We start from the raw sequence: 21,348 nt of genomic DNA on the forward strand, positions 1-21,348 counted from the left end.
CGATTATCCTAGCTTTAGTGTAGCTATAATCTAAATTTTATTAAAGACACAGAGACGAATATTTTGCATATCTTTCAATTTACTACTCTGACAGCTTTCAAAAGTACATACAGTTAAATATAGTATACACATAACAGGTGAAACATCACAGAAAACAAAAAAACCAATGAGGAGAGGTCCATGGAAACTACAGGAGATATCAACCAATCATCATGCTCATAACGGCCATAAACATTCCAGAGAGCACCATACCTCCTCTTTCTTGTTTGATACGCAGAGGTAAAAGTGACATAAGGGAAAGTAGACATAAACTACAATACCAAAACAACTGGAAGAAGAAAAGCCAATAACAAAAACTCATAGAAATTCTGAACTGAGTAAAGAAACTTGAGGTTGATGCAGGAAATAATTATTTTGGGAATCCAACTATGTTGTAGAAGATCTTTGAGAAGATGAGTAGATGAAGGGGCATCCAAATCAGTTTAAGGAGACATTTTGAGAGGTAGATGTTGAAATAAGAATATATATTAATACAAATTCATCACAAAAAAACATTGGGAGGGAAAAGAAGAGATTACCAGGGTGGGAAAATATTCGTCTCTGTGTCTTTAATAAAATCTAGATTATAGCTACACTAAAGCTAGGATAATCGGAATTTTATTACAAGACCAGAGACTCATATTTTGGTAGTTTAAAGTAAAATGGATCACAAAATCAAAGATAAAGCAGCATTATTAATTGGTTTAAAATAAAATTGTCTGAAAGTGGAGTCCAAAGACCAATCTGCTGTGTTTAAAATATCTTGGAGGGAAGAAGATTTTAAAAAGGCTTTGGAGGATGAAGCTCCACGAATGGAGTGAGCCGAAAAGGATTCTTCCACACCAGAGAGGAGCATAATCCATTTTACCCACTTGGCATTAGAGATAGAGGAGACAGGTTTAAAAGGAGAAACAAAAGAGATAAGAAGCTGAGGAGAAGAAGAATGACAAAAGGGTTGAGTACGGGAAAGGTATTTTTTCAAACAGAGAACAACACATAGATTAGGTTAATCAGGGAAAAGGGATAGAAGATTGATTTAGATAGAGATTTAGTTCTTCTAGAGATAGTAAAGGTAACACCAAAAGGAGAAAACATTTGAGAGTTAATATCGATAGCGTGGACATCAGAGACTCAGCGAAAGGAGAGCAGACATAGAAGGGTGGCAAGTTTAGCTGATAGTTGCTTAAGAGAAAGCAGATCATTAGAGGACCAAATCAACATCACAGAAGAAGGAATATTTAGAAGTAAGAGGTTTTCTGAATCCGGATTTCTTTAAGAAGTCTACAAACTTGGTGGAGTTTACCAACTTCTTCATTATCGGGCTCTTCCACGACCAGCTGCTTTGGACACATCAGCTAGACCAAGCTGAGAGATAATATCGTTTGGGTCCAGGAGCCCAAGATTCTTGTAATAAAGATTGAGCTTGAGCCGAAAGTCCATCGAGAGACCAGGATCCCCTGAAAGCATCCAAACCACAAGGATTAGGGAACCTGATTCCAACAGAGGGTGAGGATTGCCTAAAGAATCCAGGAGGAGATTAGGGAGAGATGGTAGAAGGAGGGGAGGATGGAAAAAGAGTTTCAGGAGACAAGGGTACCAGGGCTGAGACAGCCAAAGGAGAGTGATGAGGAGAAGAGACAGCAGGTTCCTGCATTAAAGCTAGAGTCCAGGCAATCATAGAGAAAGGAGGGAAAGCATAACCTCCTGATAGGGGCCAATTCTAAAGAAATGCGTCCAAAGCAGAAGCTTCTGGATCTGGTCTCCAACTGAAAAAGGGTTTGATCTGAAAACTGGAGTGAGAAGCAAAAAGATCCATATTGAAAGGACCTCTGAGAGAAGAAATTTTTAAGAAAATATTCCTGTCCATTTTCCAGTCGCTAAAGTCCTACAAATAGCGAGAACCCCAATCTGCAGCTTGGTTGGATAGGCCAGGAATGTATTCTGCAGAAATAGAGATGTTCTTGTCTAGGCAGAAGTGGATAAAACTCTTTGTGAGATCTGACAGAGGTTTTGATTTTGTGCCTCCTAAGCGATTTAGATACCGGACAGCTGAAAGATTGTCCATAAGAAAGAGGACTGAGATGGGAAGATTTGATTTAAGGAAACTCTGAATTGCAAAAGATCCTGCCAGGAGTTCTTTGCAATTGATATGAAGATTGGATTCTGCCAAGGTCCATTTTCCTTCTGTGATTGAAGAGCCACAACAAGCTCCCCAACCAGAATTGCTGGCATCTGATTCTATGAGGAAATCTGGAACAGAATAAAAAATGGCCTTGCCGTTCCAGGCTTCTATGTTTTGAATCCACCAGATAAGTTCTTCTTTTGCTTCTGAAGACAGAGAGATGCGGTGATGATAAGAAAAACCTTTTTGGAGATGGGAGATTTTTAAGCGTGGTAGAGCCCGATAATGAAGAGGGGCTGGGAAGATGGCCTGGATTGAGGATGAGAGAAGACCGATGAAAGGGGCTAAGGCTCTTAAAAGGAAGCAAGATTTCTTGAGAAGAGAGGACATTCTTATCTTGATGTTCTTCAGTTTTTCCAGAGGTAGGCTTAAGGTGGAATCTAAGGTGTTGATCTGTAAACCTAGGAACACAATGGATTGAGAAGGAAGATGATGATCAATCCAAGATTCTCCAGAAGAGAAATAGTAGTTTTCAGGTGAACCAGAAGAGTAGAAGGGTCCTGATTCATGATAAGGATGTGGTCCAGATATACAATCATACGGATTCCTCTGAATCTTAACCAAGCAATGGCCAGTTTCAGGATTTTTGTAAAAATCCAGGGGGCAGATGACAAGCCAAATGGAAGGCATGTGAATTGCCAAAGAGTTTGTTTCCAAAAGAAACAGAGTAATTTCCTGTGGGAAAAGTGGATTGGAGCGGTAAGGTATGCATCCTTGAGGTCTAATCTGACAAGCCAATCCTTGTCTATAAGCGAGTCCTTCAGAAGATGGAAACCTTCCATCTTGAAATGTTGTAATGTTACATAATGGTTTTGGGTCTTGAGGTTGATGACTGGACAAAACTGTCCATTCTTCTTTTTTACTAGGAAAATATTGCTTACATAGCTGTCTTTGTCTGAAGGGGCGAGCTCTACTGCTTGTTTTGAGATTAGAGAGGAAATTTCTGAATCTATGGCTGAGAGAACAGTGTCTGAGAAGAGAATAGGATGAGGACGGACAATTTGGTCAGGGATAGAAACGAAATCTTTGAGGATTCCAGAAATAGTCTGAAGGATCCATGGATCTGAAGTTATTAGGAGCCAGTTTGGAAGAAAATGAGCTATACAACTACCCACTTTTTTTTAGGGAAAAAAGAGAAAAGAGAGGAAGAAGAGGAATTACCTGACAGGATTCTATAGCGGCCTCTTGATCTTGGACTGCTTGGCCAGAATCGTGGTCTTGTGGGGAAAAAAGGAGCTGTGAATTGTTGTTGTTGGAGATGATGTTGTTGCTACTGGAAATATTGGGGTCTAGAAATGAATGGTTGACGGCTGGGAAAACGGCTTCTTCTTTTTCAGGCCCTATCAAAAAGGGGATGAAGATTTTGGTATAGAGTCTTTTTAATAGTGGGTTTGGTTTTAGACAGAGATGAAAAGATTTTAGTGTAATTGTTAAGTTTTTTTAAAATATTGTTCTCCAAAGAGAAGACCATGCGGGTCTCTAGATGTCTCATATTTTGCAAAATCTGTGAGTTTAGGATCCAATCTGCGAAGAATGGACCTTCTACGTTCACAGACTAAAGCCTTATGGGCATTTCCAAGTAAAACAAATGCTCTTTGGATATATTCAAAAATTAATTGGTGATCTACAGAGGAATTGTTGGCAACAAATTCTTCTGCTAGTTCAAATATTTTTGACATGGGACCAGAAGCATCTAAAAGCTTATCTTGGCATAATTTTAGGAGTTCATCAGATCCTCTTTTAATGCTAGAACTAGGGGAACCTAGAAATTTTAAAATTTGAGGGTCATTTTCAGGGGTAATGGAAGATTTGCCTGGCAGGGAAAGGATCAGGATTTGAGGGGTTAATTTCTTCATGAGACATCATAAGAGCCACAGGGGAAAAGGGGAAAAGGGGAAAAAAATTATAAAATTATAAACCAAATTATTTAATAATTATAATAAATAATAATCCAAGCAGCAACAATAAAAGTTATGAAACAATGAATATCTGAAAGAGAATGTAAATAGTGACACCTAGAAGCCGAAACATTTTTTACTTTGAAAATAAAGTGTGAAAGAAAAAGTAACTACTTACAATTTTACAGAAGCAATTAATGTGGAAAAATAGAGCCTAATAATGTGGAAGATAGGTCAACAGGCTCAAAAGTGAAGGGATGCCTCCACCTAGTGGTGGATAAAACCGCTAAAGAAATTATTCCCTCTGAAATGGAGGAGTTACCGGAGCTCTGAGGAGAGAAGGCGGGAAACAAGGAAAGGGGCGGGAAACAAGAAAGGAGCGGTTCAAAATGGCGGCGGTCTGTGCATAGAGGGAGAACAGAAGCGGTAAGGACTAAACGATAAGGTTAAGAAAAGAATGGCTAATACAGGGAAAATATAATTCCCACAAAGAGGGTAATTAAAGGCAGGAGAATAAAACGGCAGAAATAAAAAACGGAACGAAGATAAAAGATATTTAGAAAAATATGGCAGTTAAAAAAATATGACAGACATAAAAGCGTAAAATAAATAGCATAAAATAAAAGACCAAATAAACTCAGAAATAAATTTTATTAGATAAATATTCTAACACAAACAATTTAAACATAAGAAAAAGCTAGGTACTAATCTTTCCAGAGTAGCAAAAAGAAAGAGGACATATTAATGCTCTCTGGACTGTTTTTGGTCGTTAAGAGCATGCTGATTTGTTGATCTCCTGCTGTTTCCATGGACCTCTCCTCATTGGTTCTTAATGTTGTTTCACCTGTTATGTGTATACTATATTTAACTGTATGTAGTTTTAAAAGCTGTCAGAGTAGTAAATTGAAAGATATGCAAAATATGAGTCTCTGGTCTTATAATAAAATTTAACAGCACGACTTTGAAATGTAATGTAATGAAAAAAATTATAATAATGACTAATACCTTTTCTTATTTCTAAGAGGGTGCACGAGTATAGTATCTGCAAAATACTCCAATAAATATAAAAAAAAAATACTCAGCACACCAAAATAATATCTAAATGTACTATATTTACTATATAAAAAATGAATAGAAATATAGTAACTACATAAACTCCTCTTATTCACATCATACGTCACTCATACATACACGCAAATCAAATTTCACCCCAGGCATCCCTAGGGGAAACAAACTCAGACCGTCATCTCAGATCTAAAAGTCTCAAAAGACAGGAGTATTCCAAAGTCTGGTATTATAATCAATTTGCTTTATTCTCTTGTTATTCTCTTGGTATCTTTTCTTGAAGGAGCAGCAATGCACTACTGGGAACTAGCTGAACACGTCGGTAAGCCAATCACAAGAGGCGTATATGTGCAGACACCAATCAGTAGCTAGCTCTCAGCTACTGTGTCTTTCTAGATATTCGTTTCCACAAAGGATACCGAGTGAATAAAGCAAATTAGATAAAAGAAGTTAATTGGAAAGTTGTTTAAAAATGAATGCTCTATCTATGTATATGAAAGAAAAAAAATTGTGTTTCAAGTCCCTTTAAATTACATGAAAAGGGGGCAACATTTTTTACATTATTAATAATTATATGGGAAGTTCAATTAATTTGCCTTTAAATGAATCATGGGCACTGTTTTTTACAGGGTATATTAACTGAGATACAATAACAAAAATATGAAATGATTGCTTTGAGATTTCACAATTCTTTAATGAAACTTCATCGTGAGATAAATATTTTATTTTCATTTTCTAATATTGGTTAGTCTGGTTGTGGAATCAGCTGATTTTTATATAACAATTGAGCCAGCACTCAGGGAAAGGAATATGGTATATCTGTTACGATGGGTTAATCTCTTACTGAAAAAACTTGCTGTAAATTTGCTGCTCAAAAATTGTGGAACTCATAAAGATTTGTAAATACCCCTTAGCACAGGAAGTGCTGCTCAATAATATTTGTGTCATGTATTTGGCACCTTATGCATTTATATATGATAATTGCAGGAATGTCACTGGTGATAGGATGAAAAAAATAGGTGAAGTGAGGCTTATTGAACTTCGGACATAATCTTGCCTAAGGAGCCTTCACCTAGCCCAGGGGTCAGCAACCTTCGGCTCCCAGATGTTTTGGAACTACATTTCCCATGATGCTCAGATAGCCTAAAGAGTGTCTCAGCATTGTGGGAAATGTAGTTCCAAAACATCTGGGAGCTGAAGGTTGCTGACCCCTGACCTAGCCCATTGTATTACTGATAGGAAGCTGTGCTGTCACTGACATGATGCATCAGTAGCATAAGAACAGAATTTACATGGGACACAGTGGCCATTTTACTTTTATTCCAGGCGACTGAAAAAGAAACAGGCAACTATTCTTTTTATGTCTGACTTTATAAGCATTGCACAAAAAATTATCAGAATATTATAGTAGACTCAATAAATATCTGATTTAATCTATCTATATTCAATTGAATAGGCAGGAATATTTTGCTGCTTATTCTTTTTATCTATGGGGTTGTCATAAATTAATAAAAATCAATAGAAAAATCTTGCAATGTATTAAATGCCATAGTATTTTTTTCTTGAATGTTTCTGGTCAGATTGTATTACATATCCCTCTGCTCTGGCATGAATGACAGTTAGGGAATTTGCTGCGCTCTCTGTCACCCTCTCCAAAGTTCTATCAGATCAGTGTCATTTTGCATAGACAGAACACATTTCAAAGAGCAGTTTTAACAAGACCTCAGTGGGATCCTATGTCTTACTGGTGAGATATCCGAGGCATAGCATGGGAACTATGAATATCCGAACACATTCCCACTGAGAGATTTCTGTGTCATCCCTTTACAAAGTCGCTTTACAATGGAAGCTTTACGAAATATCAATTTTATTTTTATACTATATGTTGATCTATAGTTTCTTTTGGGTATGTTATATATATTATTATCATCTATTTATCTATCTCGCTATATAAAATAATATATAGTACCAGCTCATAGAGTCATGAATAAGCTAATAATTTTTAGGAATCTCCTTAAAAATATCTTATGGGGTACTCATAGTGCACGGAGGTCTATGAAACACTGTTATACATTTAAAAAAAGAAGAAGAAAGCAGACCATTTCCAGCACACACTTATTTCAAGCACAATTAAACAAAAACTAGTAACCTCCAAAGATATGTTTCAACATCAAATAACAAATTTTATTAAGTAATAAATTACACTAAAAACATAGAGCAAGCAGTCCCTTGTAGCCAAAGCATAAATCACTCAGTGCTTTTCTTTATCACTTCAGTAGTTTTTATATATATATATATATATATATATATATATATATATATATATATATATATATATATATATATATATATATATGCATTAACATCTTCTTATCAGGTATATTAAACAGTACACCCAGAGAGTTGATTGTAACCGTATAGGCATATATACCCCTTGCCTTTCCAGTACAAGCAGCGCTCACCAGATCAGCTGTGTTTGCTTGTCCACTTAGCAATCCTCCCAAAGCGCCTATATCACTCACTGGACTGTTGACATAGACCTCTGTTTCCTTATGTCATGCCACTCACGACTCTGACAATATTACAGCACTCTTGTTAATAGCCATGTAGCAATGGCATTATATACTATTTGGACAGCTAACTAATAATATAGTGAGCCAAATCTATTTGATTGTGGTTGCTATCATATAATTAATACTAAATATGAGTCAGTGATATAAAAAAGCACTAACTGACTGTATTGGCTACTTGGGGCTGTTTGCTCTAACTTGTGGAGATACTTTTGCTTATGTTGCACTTTTTAGTCATACTAATTTAAGGAGCCAATTGTCTTTACTCATTGTAACTATGTTTTTAGTGTAATTTAATAATTAATTGCCATCTTTTACATTTATAACTGGGCATCAACATTGCATCAGACTATATGATGGATTCCAGTTATATTTCAATGCTTAGAAATGAGGAATATATGGTTAGAATACAAGTATATAAAATAGTATTATTGATGGGCAAAGAGACTGCAAAGAGTTGCAGATAAAACTTTGTTTCTTGTCATTTGGCAATTAAGGGTCAACCAGATTTTCCAATAGGACCCTAAAGTATTTGACAAATAGAGGGAAAATGATCTGACTAACATTGTTTAATTTTTTGATCCACAATGCAACATAGTTAAGACTTTTTAATCTCTTGAGCAGGATTATAACTTGGCAGAGATTTATTTTCTTATTGACCTGTTTGTCTTTTTTCTTATAGTTTAAAAATGAAAATTTGGATTTAAAGATAATTGGGCCCAGATAGACAAAGCCTTCAAAGAGCATAAAGCTGGGATTCGATCAAACTCTATTGGGTATAATATTTTTATTCAAGCACAAGGTATAAAACAAATTAATAATATCTCCCAATAGTGGTTACATGATTTTGAGGATTTAGAGCCCCGTGATATTATTACTATTCATACCTATTTGTTATTGACTACAAACTCAATGGCTTCTAGAGAATCCCATATTTAACTTGTGAACCAAGTTTACATTACCCTGGCAATGCTATCTCAGTGGAATAAAAATCAGTTATATTCCTGATCAAGATGCATCTACATATCTGTTAACTCATACAGCTTTGTTTTGTGACACCCAATTTCTAAGATGCTCTCCTGATAACCCGACTGTGTGGAAATTTCACACAGTGCCAAGGGAACCAGAAGAATTTACAAACACAAAGCAGTTCACGGTTACATAGTGTTGTGACTTTTGAGAAGGAATAGTTAGGGATGCAGCAGACTCCTTGAGCCTCTTCCTTCTGGAGAGAGAGTTTGGTGTGTGTGACAGGAGAAGCCCCGCACCAGGGCTGCTTCCCCTAGTTATGAGTAGGGGAGGAGCTACAGCTTGAAAGAGCTGCGCCGTGTAGGAGAGCCCAGATTTTAGCCAAAGACTCACAGCAAGGTAAAATTATACAGGGGAAATAGCGGACAGTGGAGAAGGTACCCAAGAAAAAAATAATTTTGTTTAGTACAGCTTAAGCTCTTTACCTTTTTCTGTGACCAGACTGGTTACAAAGATGAATGCCACAGTGCCTCAAGAGCAGGAATAAATAGCTGACACTGCACTGTGACTTCTGACCTGGAAGCAGGCAAGGAAAGAGTGTCAGCTCCCTACCTTTTCCTGGTTTATAAAGATGAAAGCCTGCAAATCACAGTGTCTCAGAATTAGGAATAGAGAGTGGCTGTGGAGCTGAAATCAGACAAAGGGGTTGGCAAGTGAGTAAGAGTGATGGAGAACTGAAATGATTGGATATATTCTGAGACAATTGAGGAAAGACCACAAAGTACATTGAATACTGATACACAGGCTGTTAGAACACAGAGTTTTGGGACTACTTAGAGAAAGCACTAACAGAATAATTTATAGCAGAGAAGGGAGTTGGCATTTGGGAAGAGAGCTAACAGGAGGCGAGACGGTCACCAGAGAGAAGGAATTAATAAGGTAGGGAGTGACTGCTGAAGGAGAGTATGAACATACAGATTAGAGAGACTGACAGCACATAAGCCACAGAGAGATCATGCAGACATTAAAGAGACACTGACAACATAGTGTTCAAAGAAAGATATGGGGCACATAGAGAACACAGAGATTGTAGTGCTATAAATTTATTAACAAACCTTTTCATTTGTTATCAAATACATTTATAAAGTGCATAAACTACTATCTTTTTTTGTATATCTTTTTTATTGAAATAAGATAAGAAACAAAAAATAAACATTGTTACAACATCAAATACAGTCTAATGAACATGTAGTTAGAACATAATAATTCCCACAGGAAAGAAAGAAAATGGGTAAACTGAGTGTCAGAGGATAGGCAAAATATTGTCGTCTTTCACACAAATTATATACTAAAGAACCAGTTGTTATTTGTTGGCTAAATAACCATCCTCCCCATTGTTCCTTTTTTATTTTAATAATTGGAAAGAGAAGAAAGTAAGAAAGAAAGAAAGAAAGAAAGAAAGAGAGGAGGGACATTGAGAGAAAAATAAAGACACTTTTAGTGGTTAGAGGATGCTTCTAACACACTACCTGTCTCCAATGTACAGGGTAGCACTAAAGGGACACTGAACCCACATTTTTTTCTTTTGTGATTCAGATAGAGCATGCAATTTTAAGCAACTTTCTAATTGACTCCTATTATCAAATTGTCTTCATTCTCTATCTATCTTTATTTGAAATGCAAGAATGTAAGTTTAGATGCCGGCCTATTTTTGGTGAACAAACTGAGTTGTTTTTGTTGATTGGTGGATAAATTCACCCACCAATAAACAAGTGCTTGCCATGGTTCTGAACCAAAAAAACTGCTTAGATGCCTTCTTTTTCAAATAAAGAAAGCATGAGAATGAAGAAAAATTGATAATAGGTATAAATTAGAAAATTGCTTAAAATTGCATGCTCTATCTGAATCACAAAAGAAAAAATTTGGGTTCAGTGTCACTTTAATGATTGTATCAATTGTAGGAACAGAGGAGAGGCACAAAATGGATATAGAATCTGTGTTCGGGTGTCTACAGGGAGCGACAAAATCGCCTTATCCCATTTTTTTTAAAGAAATCATTGGGTCATATTGATCTGTAATAATTTGATGCAACATATTTTTAACAAATGCCAACATACCTGATGGCCTCCTATCCTTCCACATTCTTAAAATCATTTGTCTGGCTATAAGAATAGCTGTATTAATTAGAGGTTTATTATGAAATTAGCTTTCTTTGACTAAGAATTTTTTGTGATAACGGTTATTTTTTTTTTTTAAGTAGGTAGGAATTTATTTAGCCAATAGGCAATTTGTAACCAAAATTTCTGGAGCTTTGGACATAGCCAAAAGGCATGTAATAAGTCTGCTTTGGGAGCACTGCATTTAGCACAGAGATTTTTCTTGTGCGCACACCATTTAGCCATCATGCTTGGAGTCATATATGATCTATTCATTAGTCTGATGTGGGATTCTCTTTTTGCGATTGCAGTGGTATACTTAGCAATCAAGGAGAAGCTCTTCCTAAAAACCTCAAATTCTAGATCCTTAAAGTAATTGAGCCACTTTTGATAGAGGCCATTCAAATTGGCAGATGCAACTTGTAATGCCATGGTTTTATACGTCAGAGATTAGTCTATCCCTGTACGATAACAGTTAATAATAGGCTCTAGAGGTCCCCGGGACCAGGTATGATCTTCCACTAATTTCAGATTGGATAGGTAGTGTCTGATTTGTAAATATGCAGCATATACTACTATCTTTAGACTTTTGTGACTGATTACTTGTGAGAGCACATCCTTTAGATAATGTATACCATCTACCAGCCCAGTTAAATTTGCTGCTATATTAGGTATTATTTGTGTAAAATGGTGGGTAAGATATGTTACCTGTTTACATTTTTAATTTAATAGAGAAAACACTGGTAGGCTCTTCCAGTACATGATTTAATTGCTGTGTACAGGCTAAAATGATTAGGTGCCCTTTTCCATAATATTTTTGCCTAGTTGACATGCACCACCCCACCTGCATATGAGGAGGCTATAATATGCCAAGTGCCAATTGCTATACGTTGCACTAGCCAGCCATATTTCCAGCACTCCGAAGTTGAGCAAGGAGACATTTTGCTGGAATGTATTTCACCAGCTAGATAAATGAACCTAATTCTGAAGAGCTTTACAATGAATTTACAAAAAGCTAGACTCTCAGTAGAGTTGGGTAATAAGTCTATATCCTTAAGAAATACAAGAATGCCCGAGATATGCACAAGGCTGTCTTGAGAATAAATTTAGCTTACATTTCAGATAGGAATGTAAACTGGTTAGACAGAATTTTTTTTTTATGTACAATCAAAATAAATTGTTATTAAATAATAAAAAAATGCATATTAATAATTTAACATTTTTAAAAGCCTAATGTTTTGTCCTTTCCCCCTATTTCCTGTGACGTCACTTCCGCTGACATCACATAATATGCAAATTAGTGCACACTATGAAATAGGTCTGCAACTATTCCAAGGCTAACACAATACATTCTTTGTGGAGCTGTCCTTAAATCCAATGATTATTGAATAGAATTAACAATTGGCTAATGAAAGTGTTAAAATATAAGAATACTATTTAGAAGAGACATGTTTTCTTTCTGGCTAATAATAGGCTTAACTCTGGTAATATCGCTTTGATTGACACAGCAATACTGTGGCAAATATTTTTTATTTTTTTTAAAAATTGGAAATCGTTTAAAGCCCCAGCATTGCTGAGTTTACATGATACATGTATCATATCTGAAAGAAATATAAAACCTTTTTTTATGAAATGGTGCAGCGTGATTAAAACTGGTCCTCATAATACTCAATTATAATTTATCCTCCCCTTTAAAAACTCTGAATACCTATTCAAAAAGGGGATTTACCAGAATTTTGTGGTTAGGGGTGGAAGATTAGCTTTTTTCCCCTTTGTTTTTATAATACATGGCATAAAGAATAATATGGCAGGTTATACTGGTCTAGGGCTAGATTACGAGTAGCGTGCTAACTATTCAATCAAGATTAATGCTCATCTGGTTAGCACGACTTGAGAAATCGCGTAAAGGGTGGGGAAAGAAAAACAAGTTGCATTAAACACAATATAAATACACTTAAAAGTACAGATAAACTTATATACACACTATATGATACAAATTAGTTACAAAAAAATTTAATAAAAAGTTATAAGGTGGCGGAGCCTGGCCACAAAGGTAGATGGCTGCATATTGAGCGTGCTCTGATACCCTAAGTATCGGTGCTCCTCACAACGCATCGGGCCTAATGAGGTGCGTACAACAACCTAGCATGACTGCACTTCGAGCCCAACACACAACCACTAACTACCTTGTGCAGCCCGGTAGGCGCTGAACGCCAGCATTTACCTGGGGAGTATACCGAGGAACGGAACATAGTAGGCGACTCCTCCGACATAGCATGGGACATAGCTGAATGCTGTGCTCTGTCAAGAGATCCCGCTTGCAATCCTAAGCGGCCCGCAAATCAGAGGGCTCTTTGCACTTACCGAGGACCGAGCTGCCTGACCGGAACAGGGGAGAGTGGCTCCCAGGAGAAAACAGACATCGTGACATGTGGACGGCTCAATGTATAGTGGTAAACAGGCCTAAATATGCTCATAATATACAGACATGTTAAAACTTTAATCAGTTGTTTTGACTTTTATTAGAATGATGCAATTGATGGGCCAACCCTTAGAAACCTTGTATTACTATATATACCAGGGGCAAAGGAATGAGCTATAGGCCTGGAGAAAAACTGGAATATCTAGATGGATCCAGTGATATAGCTGTAGTGGTTGATATTCATTAGTTCATATACCAAAGTCTTACTGTGTTGAGTTAACATCAGTTAAATGCACATTTTACCTGTCTTCGTCTTTATTATTTTCATGATTACTTTTCTTACTTGTTACAAATTGCACTAAAAAGTTATATATTAGATCATACACAAAATGTGGAAACACCAGCGCTACTACCCTTGATTTATTATTACTGTTGTTGGTGTATTTTAGTTAAGTACTAGACTTGAGTCTAACTTTCACCACTAGATCTATAAGCTACACATCCTAACCTTACCCTACTAGCTCTCGCCCACCCTTTGAGCTAATTTCCTTTAATCCCTTTAGATACTAACACGGTATAACTTCCCCTACTTCCTGTCCCAACTCTCTTAAATCCCTCCCCACTCCTCACCTTTCCCCCATACCTATTGACAAACTTCACAACAGCATCACCCCAACTCCTACTTAACCCTTTTATATTCTCTCCCTTCCCCCCTCCTCCCCAAGCTCAAAACTATGTCAGATAGTTACAATAACAATTGTTTATATGGTCAGGGAGACATAACTTGATAATGTTCATAATTTGTAACAAATTTCCTTAGCGCTGGGTACAGAGATAGGGGTATACAATGACAAGGATTTGTGATAAGATACAAAACATAACAGACTAAACAAATCTAGTACGGGAGGTAGAGTGCCCTGCTCCGGATAGCTTACAGTGTACATATATCTCTATATACCTATATCTGTATATCTATTCCTATAGATATGTAGTTATGGATATCAATTTTACATTAACATTATCAGATGTATGTATTTAATAATAACAATTACATTATTTTCTATGCAAAGAACATAGGAATGTAAAATATGCGTAATGCGCATTGGGGGTTTGCAATTTAGGTCTGCAGGTTAGCGCACATAAAAAATTGCTATAAATGTATTACTTAATAAAATCTGCGATTTGAATTGGAAATGTATCCTCAGATGTTACTAGTTTTATTGTTAAATTGTGGCTTGAAATAAGTGTGCTTTAAATGGTCTGCTTTCTTTTTTATTTTTCTATCTATCTATCTATCTATCTATCATCTATCTATCTATCTATCTATCTATCTATCGTTATTTTATTAGTAAGTGTATAGATAATGAAATAACAAATCATTTACACGCACACACATATATACTGTATATATATATATATATATATATATATATATATATATATATATATATATATACTGTATATATATCAGTACAATTGCCATGCACAAACCTCCATTTTTGCACATGTTTAAACTAAATGAAATTCAAATATACTGTATGATGTCTTGAAAAAGGCTTGACTTAAAGGTTCCAGAAGGAATGGTTGTAAATCGAAACCATTGTAAATTGAAACCCAGTTTATAATGTAAGTCAATGGGAAGTGAGGGGGTTAGGTTCCAGGCCCCTCTCAAAATTGTCATAAGTAACACCTAATACATTATTTTTAAAGCTTTGAAATGAAGACTTTAAATGCTAAACGTCATTATAAACCTAATAAAATAATCACACAACACAGAATATATAATTAAACTAAGTTAAATGAACAAAAAATTTGCAAAACAGCATTATAAACCTAATAAAATAATCACACAACACAGACTTCACTTGCATTTTTTTGCAAACAGTTCTTTCTATGCATTCCAATCTGGACTCATTTATATACAGGAAGATCTAGTTCCTTTGAAATCTGCTCTATAGCTCAGGTCTGGTTAAACTGATTAATTTCAGCTTGCTTGGCTTTGCTGCAACACAAGCGGACAGCTCCACCTACTGGCTATTTTCATCAATGCACTGCTTCTCAATGCTTTTCAATAGCAGTCACATGACTGGAAAAAAAGGTTGTTATTCTGAAATGGTGTAAATTGAACCGTTGTAAATCGAGGGCCACCTGTATATATATATATATATATATATATATATATATATATATATATATATATATATACAGTATATATACTGTATGTATCCACAACAAAAAAGACACTCATGTTTTAAACTGAGCCTATTTTAATGTATAAGCATTTTGCCCCCATCCTCAGCCACATCTATGTAGTATCACTTACCCTCATTTAGTTGCTCCCTAGTATCACCAACATGTACAGCTCTGCCTATCTCCAGAAACCCCCCGTGCATCCTATCTGTGCAACTGTGACTGCACAGACGGCATCATGGAAATCCGTGAGTGGAAATTATAAAAATCAAATCATTAAAGTATAAGACACAATGAATCCACATTATTGTAATGTTGTAAAATGATTGTACATTGTGACATATCATATTGTTAGATATTAACTGCCATGGCTATTATGTTTAAACATACCTACTTCTACAGAAAGCAGTTAAAATATAAATGGGTATTTAACCCCTTAGGGACCATAGTGTCAGACACATACATTCACTGTGTTGTTTTTACGCAGAAGGATTTACCCCCTATCACCACCCCTACTAAGGGGGGTGCATGGTAAATTATAATATGCCTTAGATCTGAGACTAAATTATTTTGTTGCAAAAAATGTCTAGCCACCAGTTGCTCTACACTGCCCAGAGTAAGTTCTGTGTGGATCTCAGATGGATGATTAGCTATCCTAATACAGATGGCTAACATTGTCCAACTTTCCACAGTGACATTATAGCATGTAAACTATATACTTAGTTCTACAGGTTACCTGATATCATATCATTTATTCTTTCATGGGTGAGTGAAGAATTTACTCTGTGTTAACCCCCCGGAGGGTGTACATCCACTACAACGGTAACAGTAAAATCCATTTCTGTTAACATTCAACCAGGTTCCCTGTACATAGCTGGGTCTATAATCACAGCGTAACAACATATACTTAAGTGAACGGCCCCTAGCCTACTATAGGTGCTTGCAATTTATTAAAACGTAGAATGTTAAATGTTTGTAAAATATCACAGTGGTTACTTAGTATGTGTGGGAAATCCTGTTACTCTTGGGTAAATTCAGTAGAAAAGACTAGCTTGTAGATTATATATATATATACGGTACCTATCTATCTATCTATCTATCTATCATCTGTCTATCTATCTATTTATCTATCTATCTATCTATATATATATCTATATATCTATCTATCTATCTATCTATATATCTATATATCTATCTATATATATATATATATATATATATATATATATATATATATATATATATAATGGTTCGTTTATATTTGTAATGCTATAAAACACACACAAATGTAATTTGCAGCAAAATTAGAAATATTTAGTGCTGACAGCTGAAACACATGAAAATGTCATTTTTGTCTTAACTCTCTGCTCGTGGCTATATCTAACTTAAGAACCATATTAATCAAGTTTCTTACATCTGATACAGATCATTAACCAGCAGAATTATATATCCTTAGTTCTATAGCATGGTTCAAATCAAATTAGAAAAGAGATGTACAAATTAATGAACGTCATTTTAATATCAATGGGGTGTATTTTTTTTCTTAACTTCTAATTGATATTCACCTAATACCTATTCTACAGGAAAAAAAGTTTAACCCCTTACTACAGATTTTTTTTTTTTACCTCACTACAGGGTAGCTTTTATTCCCGGGGAAAACTAAACTAAATTATTTCCCAACAAAAAAAAACCCACATAGATATTACAGGGAATTTTGTAGGAACAAATAATGAAAGTGTTTAAATAGTGATGACTGCTGTAATTTTTACTTTGATAAGGCAGATTTTCCATTTAAATATATATTGAAATATATTACATTCTAGCTGCAGATTTAAAGGGACTAGGAATTCAAAATTAAAGTTTCATGAAAGACTAGAGAATTGAAAACAAACAAAAAAAAACAACAAACTATTCACTTTACTTTTGGCATTATATATACCTTATCCAATTTATCTGACAGTTAATTCTACGTTCTTACTCAATGGTTGCACAAAAACATAAATATTATATCATTGTACCTTGTTTGTGACCGCAAGAGCTTCTTCCCATGTATGTTGTTTAAACCAGGATTTCTCAACAGCCGGGTCGTAGCCTGATTTGCTGGCCCCTGCTGTGAACCCCCCCCCCTGGTATTCAGTATGTGTGGAGTGGCGGATAGGACTGGTAAGTACCTTTAGTGCTACCAGCCACCCACTGACATTAACGATATGTATATTTTCTTCCCCTACTGACACCAATGCATTGTAAAAAAATTATTTTATATATATATATATATATATATATATATATATATATGTAGCCCACAGTTTACGCTGGGAAAGCTACAGTTACTGTATAAAATGAACCAAGTTAAATAATGTAAAAAAAAAGAAAATTTTTAACACTTCCTGTTTGCTTCAAAATCAAAAATGGAGGAATGAAACATATTTGTAATTTGTTACTGCTCTTTTATATGCATGATAACAAGTTGTTGTTTTTTACCGTTCACTGTACTGGTCCTTTAAGAAAGCAAAAGAATGTCAAACTACTCACATGTGCTGACAGCTGTGCACAGTATTATGGTGCTGTACTATAAATGCAGATGGCAAGTGGAAACAACTTTTCTGCAAATGTGTACCCGATCCAGTCTTGGAGTGCAGTCCCCTTCCGTGTTTTGTATATTTCTGGGTGATTACATATGCCTGTGCACCCCTCCCTTGTTGCATATAACTATCATGCTATGTATGGTTTTTAATATATATGTTCTTGTGTGCCTACGCATTGTATATGTATTTCGGAATTGAACATTTTGAATGACTGATGGTGTTCTCACAGGGTGAGATGTCACTAATTCACAATTAAATAATTACTATTGAAGTATATATTTTTTGAGCATTTTTCTAATTTTATAAAAGAGTGCTGATTTCCCTGTCTTTCAAAGGACAAGATTTCGTTCTTGTTTATTCTTTCTTTTTTGCTCCATGTCATTTATAATAAGGGTCTGCACCACATTCTTCCATATAGACATTTACTAAGTCTGAAACTAGAATACTAAATATAGCTCAAACAACAGTTGCTTCCCCTCTGACTATTTCTCGGAAATATATATATATATATATATATATATATATATATATATATATATATATATATATATATAAAACACGGAAGGGAACTGCACTCTCATACCGGACCGGGTACACATCCCATGACCCTGCAACATGCTCAGCCCTGGGTGCCACTGGCACTCACAGTAATCTTAGCTGAGAGCTTGTAAGTGAGTGCTGGGTTTTCTCTGTGTGTTGTATTAATTTGTTTTGTAATTTTCCCTATGGTTCTTGCACCCAGACCTGTCTGGGGTTAACTGCTTGTGGCTCTGGGGACAGCACAGCTTCCTGTGAGTGCCAGTGGCACCCAGGGCTGAGCATGTTGCAGGGTCATGGGATGTGTACCCGGTCCGGTATGAGAGTGCAGTTCCCTTCCGTGTTTTGTATATGTCTAGGGTGGTTACATATTCCTGTGCACCCTTCCCTTGTTTTCAGTTTGTTTGGATTTGAAAGCTTGCATTGTGTGGCTGTTTTAGGGTCTCAGGTATTGGAAAGGACCTTGACGTGGTACCTGAGCTTGTCCCATTTGGCCAGATGCGGTAACTAACCTTTCCATTTTTTATTTTAAATTTAACTGTGAGCTTGCTGGTGAGTGCAGGGTTTTCTCTATGTGTTGTACTAATTTGTTTTGTAATTCCCCTTTGGTTCTTGCACCCACTCCTGTCTGGGGTTAACTGCCTGTGACTCAGGTGACAGCACAGCTTTTTGGGAGTGCCACTGAGCACCCAGGGTTGAGCATGTTGCTGGGTCATGGGATGTGTACCCGGTCCGATCTTGGAGTGCAGTCCCCTTCCGTGTTTTGTATATATCTGGGTGATTACATATGCCTGTGCACCCCTCCCTTGTTCCCAGTTGTTTGGATTTGAGAGCTTGCATTGTGTGGCTGTGTTAGGGACTCAGGTATTGGAAAGGACCTTGACGTGGTACCTGAGCTTGTCCCATTTGGCCAGATGCGGTAACTAACCTTTCCATTTTTTATTTTAAACTTAACTGTGAGCTTGCTGTTGAGTGCAGGGTTTTCTCTATGTGTTTTATATATATATATATATATATATATATATATATATACATATACAAGTACAAAATGTTAGCGTTAAACCAATAATTCCATCTTTGTAGTATGTGGCCTGTATTTGCTATACATTACTTGGAAACATAGCCATATGGATATTTCTAAATTAAGGACAACATAATACATTTATTTGGAGGTATTTTTCTAACTAAACTAAACTAGTTTTGTAGAAATGGTTATAAAGGAAACTGGGAAAAACCTTGGCACTTAATGAGAAATTTAAAGGGACAGTCTAGTTAAAATTGATCTTTCATGATTCAGATAGGGCATGCAGTTTTAAATAACTTTCCAATTTACTTTAATCATCAATTTTGCTTGTTTCTTTTGGTATTTTTTGTTGAAAGCTAAACCTAGGTAAGTTCATATGCTAATCCCTTGAAGGCCGCCTTTATTCTCAGAGCACTTTGGCAGTTTTATACAGCTAGACAGTGCACGTTCATGTATGCCATACAGATAACATTGCGCTCACTCCCGTTGAGTTACCTAGAAGTCAGCACTGAGTGGCTAAAATGCTAAAAAAGTCTGTCAAAAGAACTATAAATAAGGGGGCAGTCTGCAGAGTCTTCGATACAAGGTAATCACAGAGGTAAAAAGAATGTTGGGTATGCAAAACTGGGGAATGGGTAATAAGAGGATTATCTATATTTTAAAAACAATAGAAATTCTCGAGTAGACTGTTCCTTAAAGGTTAACGGAATTGCTGAATAATAACATAATTTATGTAAGAACTTACCTGATAAATTCATTTCTTTCATATTGGCAAGAGTCCATGAGCTAGTGACTTATGGGATATACAATCCTACCAGGAGGGGCAAAGTCTCCAAAACCACAAAATGCCTATTAATACACCCCTCACCACACCCATAATTGAGTTTAATGAATAGCCAAGTAGTGGGGTGAAAAAGAAAGGAATAAAAAGCATCAACAAAGGAATTTGGAAATAATTGTGCTTTATACAAAAAAATTCATAACCACCATAAAAAGGGTGGGTCTCATGGACTCTTGCCAATATGAAAGAAATTAATTTATCAGGTAAATACCCAAGATGTGGAACTCCACACAAGAGTCACTAGAGAGGGAGGGATAAAATAATATCAGCCATTTTCCGCTGAGAAAATTAAATCCACAACCAAAAAAATAAGTTTTTCTCATAAATGAAAGAAAAAAACTTAAAACATAAGCAGACAAATCAAACGGAATAGCTGCCTGAAGAACTTTTCTACCAAAAACTGCTCCCGAAGAAGAAAATATATCAAAACGGTAGAATTTAGTAAATGTATGCAAAGAAGACCAAGTTGCTGCTTTGCAAATCTGATCAACTGAAGCTTCATTCTTAAAAGCCCACGACGTGGAGACTGATCTTGTAGAATGAGCTGAAATTCTCTGAGGCGGGGCCTGACCCGACTCCAAATAAGCCTGATAAATCAAAAGCTTTAACCAAGCCTTCTGACCTTTCCTAAAACCAGAAAAGATAACAAATAGACTAGAAGTCTTCCTGAAATCTTTAGTAGCTTCAACATAATATTTCAAAGAAATTAAACAGGAGCTGGATTCCGCCCAAGCAAGTATCCAAGATACTTCTTTCATGGCTTGGGGACTGTGAATCCCACCCTGATGATTGACATATGCCACAGTTGTGATATTGTCTGTCTCAAAACAAATGAACGGTTCTCTCTTCATCAGAGGACACACCTGAAGA

This window comes from Bombina bombina, chromosome 5 (assembly GCF_027579735.1).
Source record: "Bombina bombina isolate aBomBom1 chromosome 5, aBomBom1.pri, whole genome shotgun sequence".
NCBI lineage: Eukaryota > Metazoa > Chordata > Amphibia > Anura > Bombinatoridae > Bombina > Bombina bombina.